The sequence below is a fragment of the Ammospiza nelsoni genome, chromosome 10, assembly GCF_027579445.1.
Source record: "Ammospiza nelsoni isolate bAmmNel1 chromosome 10, bAmmNel1.pri, whole genome shotgun sequence".
In the NCBI taxonomy this organism is placed as follows: Eukaryota; Metazoa; Chordata; class Aves; order Passeriformes; family Passerellidae; genus Ammospiza; species Ammospiza nelsoni.
Genome location: NC_080642.1, coordinates 20110746 through 20126662, shown reverse-complemented (window position 1 = coordinate 20126662; position 15917 = coordinate 20110746). Strand labels below are relative to the sequence as shown.

General features: G+C 49.9%; 1 long non-coding RNA gene across 1 annotated transcript; it reads right to left on the bottom strand.

The window, feature by feature from the left end:
• Window positions 1–10219: 10219 nt before the first annotated feature.
• On the bottom strand, window positions 10220–14804 carry LOC132077857 (uncharacterized). The gene is made up of 3 exons (XR_009419123.1): window positions 14635–14804; window positions 14010–14105; window positions 10220–10391 (listed from the first exon to the last, which is right to left on the bottom strand). It is a non-coding gene; the product is annotated as an uncharacterized LOC132077857 (long non-coding RNA).
• Window positions 14805–15917: the final 1113 nt, after the last annotated feature.

Sequence of the window (15917 nt, the reverse complement as noted above, 5' to 3'; positions counted from 1 at the left end):
AAAAACAAAAAAACAAAAAAACAAAAAAAAACCACACACAAAAAAAACCAAACCAAACAAAACAGACACTATTTCTCAGGCAAAGGCTTCTAGTGATGTCCAGCAGTGGTGTCAGACTCACTGTGCCTGCTCCCTGGACATCCCCTTGTCCCACATCCCCAACTTACAGTCCCATATTCTTCTCCTGTCAGCACAAAATCTGCTCTGTGGAACAGCCCACAGGGCTAATAGAGGGATCTTCCTCTCCTCATTGCCCTTCCAGGAGATGTTCCCCAGCCACATCCAGCAGACCCCACCTGGGGACACTCTGACCAGCCAGGACAGGCTTTGGTGTCAGAGGAGGAGTGAAAACTCCCAGGGAAACAAAGAGAGAACAATTAAATGAAACAGCTCGCTGCCACGAGATCAATGCCATTGAATAAGAGATTTTCAGGCCAAGCCTTGTGGGTCTCAGACACAGCCTGAACAAGCAAGGAAGAATTTGGAGAGATGATCAGTGCCAATGGACCCAAGCACAGCTTCCCAAGTGCCAGGTTTTGCTCTGGGGTCTGGAGACAGCACACTTTGGGGAGGGGTATTTGCCTGCTGGCTCTTTGCCGCTCAGGAATCTCATTTTCCAGGATGTCAACAAGGCCAGGAGGGCCAGAACTGTACATTTGCCTTTCAGTGACAGCTGAACTACATGAAATCTGGTTCTGGGGCTCTTGGAAAGCTCAATAAATACCGTTAAGACTTGCAATAAAACTGCTCTGCTTGGCAACAGGAGGCTTTTCTTATCCACCACTCTTCCATGCTCCTTCGTCTTGGCTCACCAGGAGCCAGGGTTTGGAGCCCAGCCTTCCCCCCAGCCCCTCACAAGTGAGCAAATCATCTCCCTGCCCTGGGAGAAGGAGAAAACAAGGTTCAACTGAGCTCCAGACAGGCTGGCATGGGGCAGAGGAGCCCCTCTCTGCAAGGTCCTCCCAACCCTCTGGCACAGCTGAGAAGGGGCTTTACCCCAAACTCGTGTGATCCTAACCCCAGCAGGCGCTGGCCTGGCTCTGTGCTGTTATACAAATGGGCCTGTCAGTCATAAGTGGGTTTAATCTTCTCAGAGCAGGGGACTAAAGAGGTGAAAGAGACCTTGTGGGTCAGCAGTCCCTGCAAGTGACACCTATGGCACCTCCATAGGGATCCTAAATGAATGCCACCCCAGAACCACCCCTGATCCAGCTGGAACAGCTCAGGGGACAGACCCTTAAAATTCCAGTGGAATTGACTCTTACAATTCCCAATTGAATTGACTCTTACAATTCCCAGTGACAAGGAGGAGGCTGATCCATCCCAGCACCAGCGGGGCAGTTAAACCACCACGTTCTCCCTCTCTCTTCAGTGCTGTTCCAGGCTCAGCAGCTCCCCCAGCTCTGGCCATTCCAGAGCATGGGATTTAAATATTGAGCATGTTTAAATATTACATGGGGGAAATTAATAATGAATATTACATGGGGGAGATTAATAATAAAGAGAATAAAAAATAATATTTGCCTCTAAGTGGGGACATCGCTCACAAAAACAAAAGAGGCAAAGAGGAGCCTGTCCCCAGGGCTGCAAAATGTCACAGCCTCACCTCCACTTTGTCACCACAGAGTCCTCCACAGAACGTACCAGTGACTTAAACCAAGAAATACAGCAGATGATAGGGGAAAGGTTCCCTCTCCAAAACCTCAGCAGTGTGCAAACCCTCACTCCCAAGCCCTCCTTCACCCAAAACTGCCCCCCAAATCTGGTCTTTGTGCAAGGAGGAACCAAGCAAGATGGGTTCCCCAAGCTCTCCACCCACACAAAACCAATCCATATCAGCTAGAGGAGCAAGAGATGTGTTTCCATGTCCTGAGGATGGCCCAAAATGTCTCTGAGCCATCCTGAGTCATACCTGAAAGTTATTAACATCTCCTCTTCTTGCTCCCCTGGAAGCTCCATTCCCAACATCTGCCACGCTTCCATGGCTGAGGAGGACAAGGAGAAGACATCCCTCCTGAGGCTCAGACAGTATCCCACACACACAGAGTGAAATGCAGCTTTCAGCCCATCTCTGAAGCCCAGCAGAGGTGGGAGCAGGCAGCCTTGCCTTTCCTGGAAGGATCTCTCTCCAAAGCTCCTGCAAACAGCTCCACACACTTTAGTGACAGCATAATTGTATATTATCTCCTACAATTTCACTCTGACAATTTAGGGGACAATACAAAGAGCAGAGAGACTGTAATATTCATATTGACATTCCCCCAAAAAGCCACCTTCCCTGGTAAAGCCCTTGTCTTATGAATATGGAAAGCTGCCTGGAGGCTTTGCTTAAACACAGTGTGTTGGTGTTTAATCAGAGGAGGTGGAGCGGGAGCAGCTCCTGCTCAACAACAGCCAGACACTTTTTAGGATGTGCAAGACATTCTCCATTTTCATGGACAACTCTGTTTACAATCCCTCCTCTAAAACAGCTTATAAAAGATTCACTCTGCCTCAGTTTTTGAAACAAGTGTTAGTCAGAGAAGATGATTCTGTCTGCTGTTCCTTCCCCGTGGGGATTTCTAATGAAAACCATTTTTTATCTCAACTTTTCCTTAGGAAACAAAAAGAATTTTGTTTTTTTTCCTTCCTTGGTAAAAAAGATTTAAATACTTCAGCCACAGCCCAACATTCCATGGATTGGAATGACTTCCAGAGAGCCTACAGAGAAGAGAAAGCAAGGGAAGACTTGCAAGGGAAGAGCTGGAGAAAGGAAGCACGGTGCTTTGTGGACTGAGTCACCACCAAAAGTGAACCAAGCTTTTGCTGGAAATCCAGTTTCCATGACTTTCAGCAAGGATAAGAATTCCAAAAGCTGTCTGTGTCCTTAGGTGCAGAGAAACTGGATCTTCTGAGGGCATCTTCCACTTATCTGACTTGGAGGACAAGTAAAGACTTGGCCCAGCAGCAAAAAAGAACATTCCTTTTTCCTTTTCCCCCCAGGGGTGAAATCCATGGAACTTTGTTGGATTTTTGTTCAAGAGTCCAGCTGAGTCATAACTTCCCCCACGTGGTTTCTCTCCACATTCCATGGATCTGTCTCCTCACCCCTGATGGACACCCAGCCCAGGGCTGCAGGATCCCACCCTGACAGCCATGAGGAGGATTTTCCCCCCAGCTTTCCTCTCTGGATGCAGATCCTGGCAATCAATTGTTTCCCTTCAATGCTGCTGCAGAGCAAGAAGAGTCTGTTTTTGACAGATTTATATTTAGACTCCCTTTCTTTCATTTTTTTTAAATTTATTTAAGGATTTCTGTTTACCTTCTGGGTAGAACTCTAAGTTCACCCACAGAAGCAACTACTGAACCATGGAAAACAACAAAAAGCAAAGGATGTACTAAAAAAAAATCCATAGTATCTGTAATACCTCAATTAAGGGAGCATAAGTATTGAAGCCTGAAGTATCTTGATAATCTGAACCATCAATTCTGACAGCAGAAGGTGCCACTACTGGAGCTGGGAAAAAAAATCTTTGTCTTTCAGCTCCTGAGCAGGAAATCTCTCTCACCCTGAAAAGACAAAAATAATAACTACATAAAAATATTGTTTTAAGTTCTGTCAAATTTCACATTTTTGGTTTGACATTCTACCTTTTGGTTTCCTACTGGTAAAACTGTTTTTTCCACAACCTCATGACCATTTTGATTTGTCAATATTGCTGGAAAGGTTTAAAAGAAAAGGTTTTTCCACTTCCCTGAGCTGACCAGTTGTCAGGGATTCAAGGATCTGGAGTATAAAAGGAGTAAGCAAACTTCTGGTCATGGGCTAAATCTCAGAGCATAGGACAAGAATTTCTGTTCAGATAGCACCAGTGAACTAGAAATCATCTTTAAAGATGGTCAAACACTTCCTCAAAGAGGCTGGGAATGGGAATTCTGGGAAACAGTCATGGTTTAGGGAGCATTTTGTCATCTGGTGCTCTTCCACTCCAGTTCCTACCTCTGAGGAGCAGCAGAACAGACAGCATTGGTATTTGGAAAGCTTTTTTTGGTTGTGCACCCATGAGTTCCTTGGACAAGCCCCCTCCAGAAGCTAAATCCTTCCATTTGACATCCTTCCAGGTCAGCAGCCAATCTGTCACATCCCTGGTGTGACCTGGCTTTTCCAGGAGCTGGGAAGCCACAGGGAAGCTCTGCTTTGATCCCTGCAAAGGGCAGAGCACCAAAGCCCAACTCTAGAGGGGCTGAAGGGCACAGCTCCTTCCTCAGCCACCTGAAGTCTTTTCCCAATGATTCCAGGCAGGAGAAGGGGTTTTCTTCCTGGGCATGAGAAGAGGTTCAGCAGGATGCAGTGGGTGTCTTGCTCACAGCTTCAAGGCCAGGACAAAGACAGATCCTCCTGGGACAGGGTGATGAGTGCCACCAAGAGCACAGAAACACTTCCAGCCTCCCAGCTCCAAGGCTTGGCAAGGCTGCCCAAACCTGGCTGAGTCCTGCCAGGTTCCCCACAGTTCTCACCTCCTGCTCCAGCCCTGGACTTCAGCCCAGGTAAACACCATTGTGCTATGGCTGGGCCTGCAGGAACCTTTCCCCAGGTCACACTGGACTAATGCTCTTCCCAAGGAAAAGAGAGCTGGATATTGGGACCAGCCACCCAAGCGCAAAGCACAAGCTGGGCCTGCCCAAGAGCCATATGTCAGGAGTGGGAAGGACATTCCAACCCACTCACCATGGAAATTGTCCCTCTTTGCCCCCCAGGCACCAATCACACCCATCTGGCACGGGCCCCAGGGCTCCCTGGGCCATCAGCTGCCAGCCAAGGACACAGGCTGCACTCCTCCACTGCTCTCCCTCGGGGTGACCTGAAAGGATGGAACGAAACAACCACCAGGAATTCACATCAGGTGTTTCTGCCTCTCTCCAGCCTTATTGCAGCAATGGGCACTGTGGGTCTTCCATAGACAGCAGTAACAGCAGCCAACATTGGCATTCCCTAAGGGATTCCACTGGGCCCACCAGCACAGGGGTACAAATCCCTCATTCTGGGCCACCTTCATTGCTGTGTCCCCAGCACAGGGGTACAAATCCCTCCTTCTGGGCCATCTACACTACTGTGTCCCCAGCACAGGGGGACAAATCTCTCTTTGTTGGTCACCTCCACTGCTGTGTCCCCAGCACAGGGGGACAAATCCCTCATTCTGGGCCACCTGCACTGCTGCGTCCCCAGCACAGGGGGACAAATCCCTCATTCTGCTGGCACACACAGCCATGAGTGCTTCCAGAGTGGTGCAGAGGCGTCTCAGCCCCAGGCAGCCAGCCACCCCTCCATCCCAGGAGCAGGTTTTTCCCAGAGCTGAGCCTGTTGGAAGCACCTGGCCTCGAGCCACCCTGGTTAGTGCTGTGTGCTGGAGGATGAACTCAGGAGCTTGAAGCACAGCTTCATTTTATTGCAATAAAGAGGAATCAAGTAATGACAAGGCGAGGGCTGAGCGATGGGCTAATGGGAGAGCTGCCACAGAGCAGAGCCAAAGGACACCAGCTCCTCCTGCTCTTTGCCTTCACCTACTGCTTGGAAATGTCTGTGGAAGCACCAGACTCTGAGGAGAAAGCTGTCACTGAAGGACTAAATCATGGACAATTTATGCTCAGCCTTTGAGCCCAGCAGCTTCCTCCAGCCATGGAATTAATGAGGGCCCCCCCAGCCCTACCTGCTGCCCGCCTGTCCAGCCAGGCTGCACCCCTGCTTGAAGCTCCCTCACCATCACTAATGCATTACCAGTGCTTGCTGGAATTGTCACGGAGGAATAGTGCCAAGCTCAGGGCACTTGCTTTCATCACAAGGGAGAGGTGGTCCTGCCCACACAGACACAGCTCGGCTCTGAGGAGAGGCTTGCAAAGGGATGGGTGAAGGGTGAGGTTTGCTGGCAGGGTGAAGGGCTCCCCCAGGGCAGGTTTGGTTTTACAATTCCTCGGCCAAGCAGATTTTTGTGGTGCCACATTCTTGGCCCTACTAAGACCCCAGGCAAGCTCAGCTGACCACTTACCCTTAATCAGGGCCACCTCCTGGCCCTCTCAGCAGCAGGGCCATTTGGGCAGAGCCATCAGTACCCAATATGTCACAAAGTACAGTCAGAAACACCAGAGCGCTGCCAGACTCCAGCATAAAAATCCAGCTCCACTCCCTCCAAGATTGTTTTAGCTGGGATGCTCCTTGAACTGGAACCACAGAAATAACTTGCCAGTGAGAAACCCAAGACCTTCAGGTGCAATCCAGGTATCCATCCTAATTCAATTTTCCCAAAGAAGCAGAGTGTACCAGGACAATCAGAAAAGCAATCTGTAGTTTTCCTCGGATGCCTCACAGCAGCCCTAACGGAAGAGCCACAAATGAGATGTCCTCCCCCACATCAAAATGAGATTTTAGCAAAGCCCACCTCCACAACAGATTAATAAATATGCAGACAGTTTGTGCCAAAAAAAACCCAGATCCAAATTCCCTTAGAGACAGGGAAGAAGGGGATAAGAACCCACTTTGTAACCTCTGTGACTGATATCTGATCCTACAAACAGCCATGTGCGCCAAACTTCAAAGGGGTTGAGAGAGGATCCAACCCTCTGTTCCCTATCATTTTTGTGCACTTTGGATTTCCCTCCCACTGAGGCATCCACAGTGCCCAGCTGGCTGAACAGGAAGCTGATGAGCTTGGGGTACCACCAGTTTAGGGTGATAATCACAGCAGGCATGGCCTAGCAAGGAGAAGGACCACAGGGAAACCAGCATCACCCCTGTGGATCCCATGATGGAGCCCCCTCTTGTCCACAGTGTTCCTTTCTAAACAGGATAATGGCACTGCCTGGCTTCCATGGGCCCTGGGAGGAAGGGGAAACACACTCAGCTGCTCAGGCACTGTGCTCACAGGAGCCAGGCAGGCCTTTCACCCGAGCAGCACATTAAATATAAAAGAGAAGTCACCATGGATGTTAATGTATGGCATCGGGATTTATTCCCCCCTCCCGTTCTCAGCACCACGTGACAACATTAATTAAATGTGTTTCTGACCCTGCTGCGCTTCTTTAAATATTTGCCATTCTCCACAAGCAGTGTTTGGTTAATGAAATGAAATTAATGAGCTCATTAGATTGTGCTGTAATCTTTCAGATGCGAGCCCAGCACTCGGAATCGCTGCTGCCTTTCTCCGCTTCTCGCGCTTTAACTCGGCACATTCAGCTCCGCAAGCAAGGGCTGAGCAGGGCAGTAATCAATTAACAGGGCAGCAGGCACAGGAAGGGAAGGAGGAGACACCCAGGCCAAGGAGAGGCAGCTGGGTGACTTTCCCACGGGAGCTGGTCCCGTGGTTCCCGGCGCTCCCTGGCACGCATTGCTCGTTTGGCGCCTGCTTCTCCAAGGTGAGGATCAGCTACAGGAGCTGAATCCATGGCTACATCCACCCTGATTTGTATGGGAAAGCCAACAAGCCTTGGGAAAGAAGACCTGGGCTTAGAAACTTCCAGACATGCCTCTAACAGCAGCCCTGCCTGTGGTTCAGACACAACAAGGGCCGCACTCCCCGAGGCCACGGGGTTGTCCCCCACCAGTGATCCCTAAACCTCTTCCTGGAGCAAGAAAGCCAATGGGGCCCATGTCCCTCCACCAGGCAGCTCCCTGTGCTCTATTTGATGATTATTCACCCTGATTCCCCTCATCCATCCATCCATCCTTCCATCCATCCACCCATCCTTTTCCGCATTTCCCCCCAGCTCAGAGCAGATTCCCCATCCTGGTGTCCAGCACTGAAGTACAGCCCCAGGAGCAGCAAGGGAGGCTCTTTGCCTTGCACCAGCTCACCCAGCCAGCATGATTCCCACCTTTTTCTCTTTGAGCAGGAAGGTTTCTCCCCAGAGCACTGCTCTGTTTTCCCATTGTCTCGTGAAGCTTCGTCAAAGAATTAACTCAGATCAAAGAGTCTGCACAGCAGCACAAAATCCTCCCAAGGGCAGGGAAAGGAGGAGGGGGGTGGACAATAAGACAAAAAACGCTCCAGTAAATCTCTTTCCAAGAAAGCAAATGGGGGTCGTTCCTGCATGCACATAAACCCCACAGCTCAGAGCCTGTGTTAGCTATGGTGACTCCCAATAGCTCCAGAGGAATTCTGTGTAGGAAATGTATGCAAATCACATTCTCTCCATGGCTGTAGTCACCAACAGATTGGATCACAAAGCTTTATCAGGCTCCCGTCCCTGGGATTTTGTCATTTACCTTTTAGCCCAAAGGGCATGTGATGGTGAGCCAGGCCTGCTGGGATAAAGCAAGAGAGTGAGGAGCACAGACAGGAGGGAGTCAGAGGAATGTTGAATCACTGAAAAATCTCAAGATCAAAAAAAGAAAATGATAACCCAAGTCCCCACAAAAGCCTCGAGGAAAGCAATGCCCTAACCACTACTGTAGAGCATTAGAAAAGAAAAACATCTTTGTGCTCACAGGCGGCAGGACCAAAGATGGAATACCCAAACTAACAGTATTCCCACACTCATCAATTGCACCAACCTCCTGCACCCAAAAGATCTCAGAGGATTCTTGAACTGTGCCCCCTCTGCATCTCACAGGATTATCCCATTTTAGCTCAAACAATCCAGAGTTGTCTCTCTCTGCTTGTCCAGGGGGACATCACAACCTCCAAAATGCCAGGCTGGGTTCAAACATCTCAGGGTTAGCCAGGTCTTTCACAGCCCTTCACATGCTACCAGCCCACCCAGCAAGGTTTGACTTTGCTTTAAAGGATCTGAACATCCCTGCCTTTGGTGACTGATGATTAAACAGAGAGAAAAGCACAGCTATCATTTATCCACGACCTTGGAAGGGCTGCAAATAACACTGGCTGGCTGATGGCAGGTCCCCTGGCCACAGAGTGGAGGAGTGGCTCTCAAGGGCAGCAGGGAGAATAAATCCAGAGGCCAAACTGACAGCTCACCCCACTCTGCTGCAAAGAGGAGCTGCACACACCTGGCAGGTGGGAGACATCACCTGAGGCAGTGGGTGCCACATGGGAGATGATGCACGGAGGATGAGCAGGGGTGGAGAGTCACCACAACTCCTGGACAACCCTGGGAACAGCAGTGCTGGACCTCCAAGGGGCTCTACACCAGCAAACTCAGCAGCAAAGCTGTGGGAGACTCAACGAAGGCAGCTATTCATTTCACTGAGGATGGCCTCTGAGATGGTGTTTGCTGGAAATGAGTTACTCCAAAAGGGAAGGTAAGTGAATCTTTCCACCCCAGGGCAGCACAAACAGCATTTGTCACCACATTCATATCATATCCCTGAGTTTAGAGCTGGATACTGCCTTCCATCTCCCTCCAGAGGCAGCCACAGCACAAAAATCAGGTACCCATCAGCTAACAGAGCTGATTTTGCCCTTTGCATGCTGTACAGAATCCATTGGCAGGGAGGTAGAGCATGGCCAAGCACACCAGCAGGCTGGTTTGTGCACCTGGGAGGGTTCAGTGCCAGGAACCCATTTTCCAGAAGCCAACACCACCCCTTCCATAGGTTTGGGGTCCCAGCCCTTGTTCACAGAGCAGCCGTGCCTCCTGTCTTCATCCTGGTTTAGCTGTGTGAGCAACACTGTTTCCACAGCCTTGCTTTGTTTCGAGTGGGTGAACAAATCTTCAATCTTGTTTAAAATTAAATCAAAATTCAAATTTTGGCTCAAGTACTGCAGCCTGCTTGCGTTTCAGCCTGGCTCCTACAGCCAGAGTGAATTAATGCCCACACCCCCGTGAGCATCTCCTGGCAGGTGACTTTGCCCTCACCCCTTGCCCTTTGTTTTTCCCCCAGGCACGGGGAGCTGCAGGGATGCACAGCAGCCCAAGCAGGAGATGCCTTTGTGGCAGCTGGAAGCAGAGCTGGAATCCACGGGGCGGGTTTGGTACAGATCCTTACAAATGCAACTGCTCTTCCGAAGTGTATTTATATCTTATCTGTGCTGTTTACCCATATGTTCAATAAATCATTATTCATTATCTGATAAGGTGCTTGCAGGGAATTTCTAAGCCAGGCTTACAGTTAGCACGGGGTGTGGGACACGCTGGGAATACAAATGGAAAAATAAACAGAGCATCTGTCTCCAGCGAGGCTGCTGTGCTGCCAGGGGACTGCGGTGACATTGCCAGCCAGGAGACCAAAGGCTGGGTCACCCGGCCTGCTGTGCTGGGGACAGCAGGCCTGTGTTATGTAGAACAGCCTCCTTTTCAGCTAATCACACATCCCAGATCCCTGCCGGTGATAGAAGTGACACTACAAAGTGAGCCACGTTTCCTCTCTTCTGCTCCTCATTCATCTCTGCCCTCACCACAGGCAGGCAGGGACAGGCTGTGCTCCTCAGCATCCACAGGAACCCCGCAAAAGCTTCAGCCTGGGAGAAACAAGGGGAAAACTGGGGGTGTAAATCTTGAACAGACAGAAAATCTCTTCTTTGTGCTGTGACCCAGGCATCAAACCAGAGGAGAAATACTAGAGCAAACCCAGAGCCATCTCTGACCCTGTCCATCCTTTTGCCTGTTCCAGCATGAGAAGGAGACATGGGAAGCACCTGGAGATGTTTCTCCATGGCACATCCCACCTCCTGCTCTCTCCCCTCTGATGCTCCCGCCAACATCAGGAACCCAAAGTGGCTCCATTTAGGCCTGGCAAAGCCTTCAGTGCACCCATGGCCTCTCACATCCCAGCTAATCCAAGGATTAGCTGCACTGGATGGATATTCCCATGTGGAATGGGGGGAGAAAAGTGGAGGGAGAGGGTAGGGAGTCAGGTTCAAGTCATGTGAACAGCAGCCCCAGCACGTCTTCAAAACAGGCTACAAGGAAGTGTGACATCCAATTTCTTGGGAAGGGGAGGCAGAACGGTAATTAAATTTCTGATCTTGTTAGCCAATTTCTCCAATCACTGCCCCTGAACTGGAGAAGGGGAAGGGAGAGGGGAGACGTTTGCGTCAGCGACGCTTGTGAGGGAAATTAGGTTTTCACGGATTATTGGGTTAGTTCCACTTCTCCCACTTTTTAATTTATTTGTCTGTATGTGCTGCAGAGCTGAAAGGCCGAGAATTTTTCCCCCCTTTTTTTTTAATTAAAATCTGTAGTTTTGGAAGATGAAAACTTTGGAAGGGGGGGAAGATTGCAACAACATAACCATGTCAGCCAAAATCTACTTCCCTCCCAAACTTTTGTTAATCCCTCTTCAAAACAAGAGCCTAATAAAATCTCTCACTAGCACTCAAAATAGCCTCTGGATATTTATATAAAAGAAAAAACTTGTGAATGAACTTTTTTCTATCTGAAAAAAGAACAGAGTTCACTTGCTTACCTCTACTTGCAGGTTAACGTTTGGGTTGTTCTTTTTTTTTAATAAATTTTCCCTTAATGCTACAAAAGAAATTCCAGAATTGCTGCCTGTGCAACCCTGGGCCTCTATTATTTCTCAAAAGACAGTAACACTGCCCCTCTTTCCAATTTCCTTAGAAATAGAGGAGAAGACTAAAATGTGCCTATGGGCAGTGTTCAAGTAAATTATCTGTATGATTATTTCCAACTGCCTGCTACGTGGTTTCCTAGGAACAATGCCAAGGGGCTATTTTGTTTAAAGTTTCTCAATTTGGGATAAAAGAGAAACAGTGTAGTTCACACAGTGCCCAGACTTCCACCTTGATGAAAGGTTTGGAAAGTAGGAATGGCTGCACTGCTCAGCCACAGCTGGAGGAGGCTTGCAAAGGTGTTTGGGAAGCCAACAAAGGCTGGAAAGAACAACTCCTGGAAAACAAAGCAGGACAGCTGCAGTGGGAAAGAGCTGGGATAAGCTCTGGCCAGAGAATCATTGAATTGTTAAGACTGGAAAAACCTTCAAGATCATCAAGTCCACCTTTCAGCTGAATCCCACCATGCCCATATTTCCAAGTGCCACATCTGCTTCATTTCTGAACATCTCCAGGCAGCCTGTTCCAGTGCCTGGCCACCCTTTCAGGGAAGAAATTTCCTCAATATCCAACCTGAACCTCCCTTGGAACAACTTGAGGCCCCTTCCCCTTTTCCCAGCGCTTGCATCCCACACTGACCAAGGACATCCCACAAGGACAGTGTGTCAGTGCCTGGGTGGGATCAGGAGCCTGTGGGACCATTGCACACCTCGAGGCAGTGCTGAACAAGCACTCTGAACTGACCCATCCACAGATATTTGGAAAGCAGAGTTGGGCTGGTTCTTTACCCTTTGCCCACTCAGTGTTGTGGATCACATCCACCCACCAGGTTGCCTGTGAGGGAAATCCGCACCCATCTCACCCTGAAATCTTTACAGACAAAATCACATTAATTCCTAGGACTTTTAACAGGGATAGATCCATGGATGAGACCCCTCAGGTGGGACAGAAAAAGAGCCCAAGCCAAGATCACACAAACCTTTCAAGCAGCTAAGGACAAAAGCCCAGATTATCCCACCCAGCTTCAGCTACACCAAGCCTGGTCCATTTTCCATGGAGAATGGAGGTGACACCTCCAGACAGTGGGAGAGCTGGCCAAAGGTAGTTACCTTTGAAAGCCTTTAAACAAAGCCAAACACACATAAAAGCAGCACCCTGCTCTTCCTTCACAATCAGAGTGAAAACTGAGGCTGAATTCCCCCGATTAAGATCCTCATCATGGCCCAGCTCCGAGTTGACCCACCCTCATCAGGCTTTGCACTTTGGAAAAAGCTAATTCCAATGGCAGCCAGGACGAAGGGAATTTACACTGCTCTGCTGTGACCCAGACTTCACAGCCATTCAAAGTGAGCAGCCACAGCCATTAAAAACTTCACTTCATGCACTGAAGAGGCTCATAAAGAGAGCGTGAATTCACAGAGCTCAGAAAGCCCATTCCCTGCCTGTCCCACAGCCTGCCTTTGTCTGAAATATGGAATAAAAGGGAGCTTCATATTTTACTTCAGACTTGTCTCACTCTCCCCTTGTTTTCTCTGCAGGCTGACTAAAGAGGAAGTGATTTATAAGGGGAAAACAAGGGGAAGTGGTTCTAATTAATTGGCCATAACCGTTACAGCTGTACTGGCACCCAGCAAACAGAGGGCAACAGTGCCCAGACAGAGATGCAGTACCCTGGAAGATTCCACAATAATCCTGCTCCAAGACAGAATAAAATCAATTTTTCCCTTTTTCCAAGGGGCCTGGCACCTGAGCTGTCATTTTCCACACAGAGTCGGCAGGAGAGGGGAACAGAAAGGGGTCTCCAGCTCCAACCTCTCTTTTCATGCCCTCCTTTCCCTTTCCAAGGAGGGCTCAGAGCTCATTTTCAAGTCAGGTCAAGTTCAGAGTGTAAGGAGAGAGTCCAGCTACAGAAATCTCAATCCAAGCCTAGGATGAGAAGCTTTACCAAAAGGCTCCCTCAGTCCCTTCCATCTCCCAGCTGGGAGGAGAACCAGGGCACTGCAGAGCCAGGGGGAGCAGAAAGGCCATTTTGTGTCCAGGAACAAATGTGTTTGTTCTGCTTTCAGCAGCGTTATGGCCAGGAGAACTGGCCTTGAGGGAGCCATACATCACACACTGCAGGTGCCTGGCTTCAGGAGGGGGAAACTCTCCAGCTTTCCTGACTGAGAGCGCCAGAAGTTCTGTATCCAAAGTTCATCCTGACCTCAGAGGGTTGGCCCGCTCCGTGGGAGGAAACAAAGCCTGGGCATAATCAGAGCAAGCTCATAATTAAAAGTGCTCTTGCTTTTATGAGCTCCCAGGTCACAAAGCTGCCATGAGAGAAGCTGTTTCCATTTTCCCCTCACTGCACAGGGAGCAGCACAAGGGGAAGGAACAGCCTGGCAGGTGCCAGAGCCTGGTGTTTGCAGAGAGCAGCCCTGCTGTGACCCCTGCAAGTCCCTGCACAGGGATTTTTATGGGTGGAAGGTGTGGGGAGCAGCTAACCAGGACAGGTTTAACAGGGAAATCCAATAATAGCAGGGAAAAGAGTACAAAATTCAACTAACACTGGGCATTCCCACTTACCAGAGGCATTGCGTCCTCAGGAAGAAAGCCAGGCTCCTGCCAGCTGTCCCACAGGAGCAGGCACTGCAGCTCTGAGGGTGTGATAAGCTCCAGCTTCTGTAACAAGTTTAAAAAAAAAGACACCAATATTTGCCCAGCACTTTGCTGGGGCTGAGCTCGATTATGCTGTGCTGTGAGAGATTAACACAGCCAGATTGCTTTGTGGACTCACTGCCTCCCCACGGCCCCAGGCAGATTTTCCTCTTCATGCTTTGGAAAAGGTCTCAGGACGCGAACTCGCGTTCAGCAGGGAGCCTGAGCAGCTCCAGGGGGCTGCTATTTCCTCTCCACCTGGGATCCAGGCAAGCCAGGCCCTTCCCCAGGGGTCTGGCTGATCATCTGCTCCATCTGGGACAAGGACAGCCCCAGGCAGGACTCTGTGTCCAGCTCCCAGTGCAGCCCCATGGCTTTGGGAGGTGGTGGGCCCTTCTTCCAGGCAAGAGACTCCAGTTCCCAGGAGGAGCAGCAGATCCCAGCAGCTACAGGGATTTATTTTAATTAAAAAAGAAATTCCTGCGCCTTCTTGGCAGTTCCTGCTATGCCAGTGGGAAAAGCAAAAGCCACCCAAGAGAAAATGCCACTGTACCTGGCTGGTGTGACAGGATGCTCCTGCAGGGAGGCAGCTGCAGCAGGATCTCTGGGGAAGAGGGGAAAAGGCTCCAAATGCAAGAACCCCAGGGAAGTACTGAGGACACTGGCACAACCATCAAAGCCCATGCTGTGCCACCTTGAGAAAGGAGATTCTAAAATAGCTGAAGGAAAAAAAAAAATTAATTTAAAAAATAAGTAATCACTGCAATTCTTCGGGGATAGCCCGTGGGCCCTTGCAGGCAGCTCAGCAAAAACAGCTCCTGGGTCACCAGAGTGGCACACAGGGACAGGGGACAAAGAGATGCTCAGGGAAGGGGCAGAGCTGTCCTGGTGTTAAGAAAACAGTGGCTTTATTCCAGAACCCAAATTAAACCAAGAGCAGTATAAAACAAAGTGAAGGACAAGCATTGCTCTAGGAGTGAAACAGCTCCCTGTTATCAGCTCAGGGTAAGGGATAGAGCCCGTGTCTACGCAAGAGCAGTGGAATGTGACATTAGGCAGAAGTCAGACAAAACCTGCTGCTTTTGGCTGCAGCAAGCAGCCCACATTGCTGGCAGGTGCAGGGGGAAAGGACTTCATCCCCTTTTCCCCCTTTTCCAGAGAAAACCCAAACCCAGCACCTCTGCTGACCCCTCTGGTACCTGTTAGCCAGCTCCAGGTATCCAAGTCCCACATGGAGGACCCAGAGTGATGAGGGCTGAACAGAGGACATGTACACCGTGGCTGGCTGTGCCCTGCCCCTGCAGCAGGGTGGGCAGTGACAGCCTCCGTGATTTGCAGAAACCTAAATCAAAATAGATTTCTGCTCTGGAAAATTTCCACTCTGCCTCATTTGCCAGGGACTGTCCCCTCAGCTGGACACCCCTGGCCAGAGGCAAAGGCTGTTTGGCCCTGAGGGGAAAGCTGGCACCACTTTAGAGGCTCAGAGATGTTCAGGGATGGAGGGGACATCCCAGGGAGGAGAAGGGCCAAGGAAGGTGAGAGCAGCTGCTCCTGTGTTGGCTCAGCTGCTCCAGCACTGCTGGGGAAGAGGAGAGGTTTTAGTCTGGGGTAGTCATTCCTCACGTGTCAGACTCCAAGCAGAGGGTTGGAACACTCAGTGCATGCTTGAGACAGCACCTGGGGAGGGCTCATCCCATGCAGCACAAGCTTTGCCAAGATCTTGTTCCTGCTCCTCTAGCAAACAAAGCAGTTTACTTACGTTGTGTTGGCTGTTAGGAAGGAAGGGTGAGTGATCCATGACCAGCAGCAGAGCCAAGGGCATGAACATTATTCCCT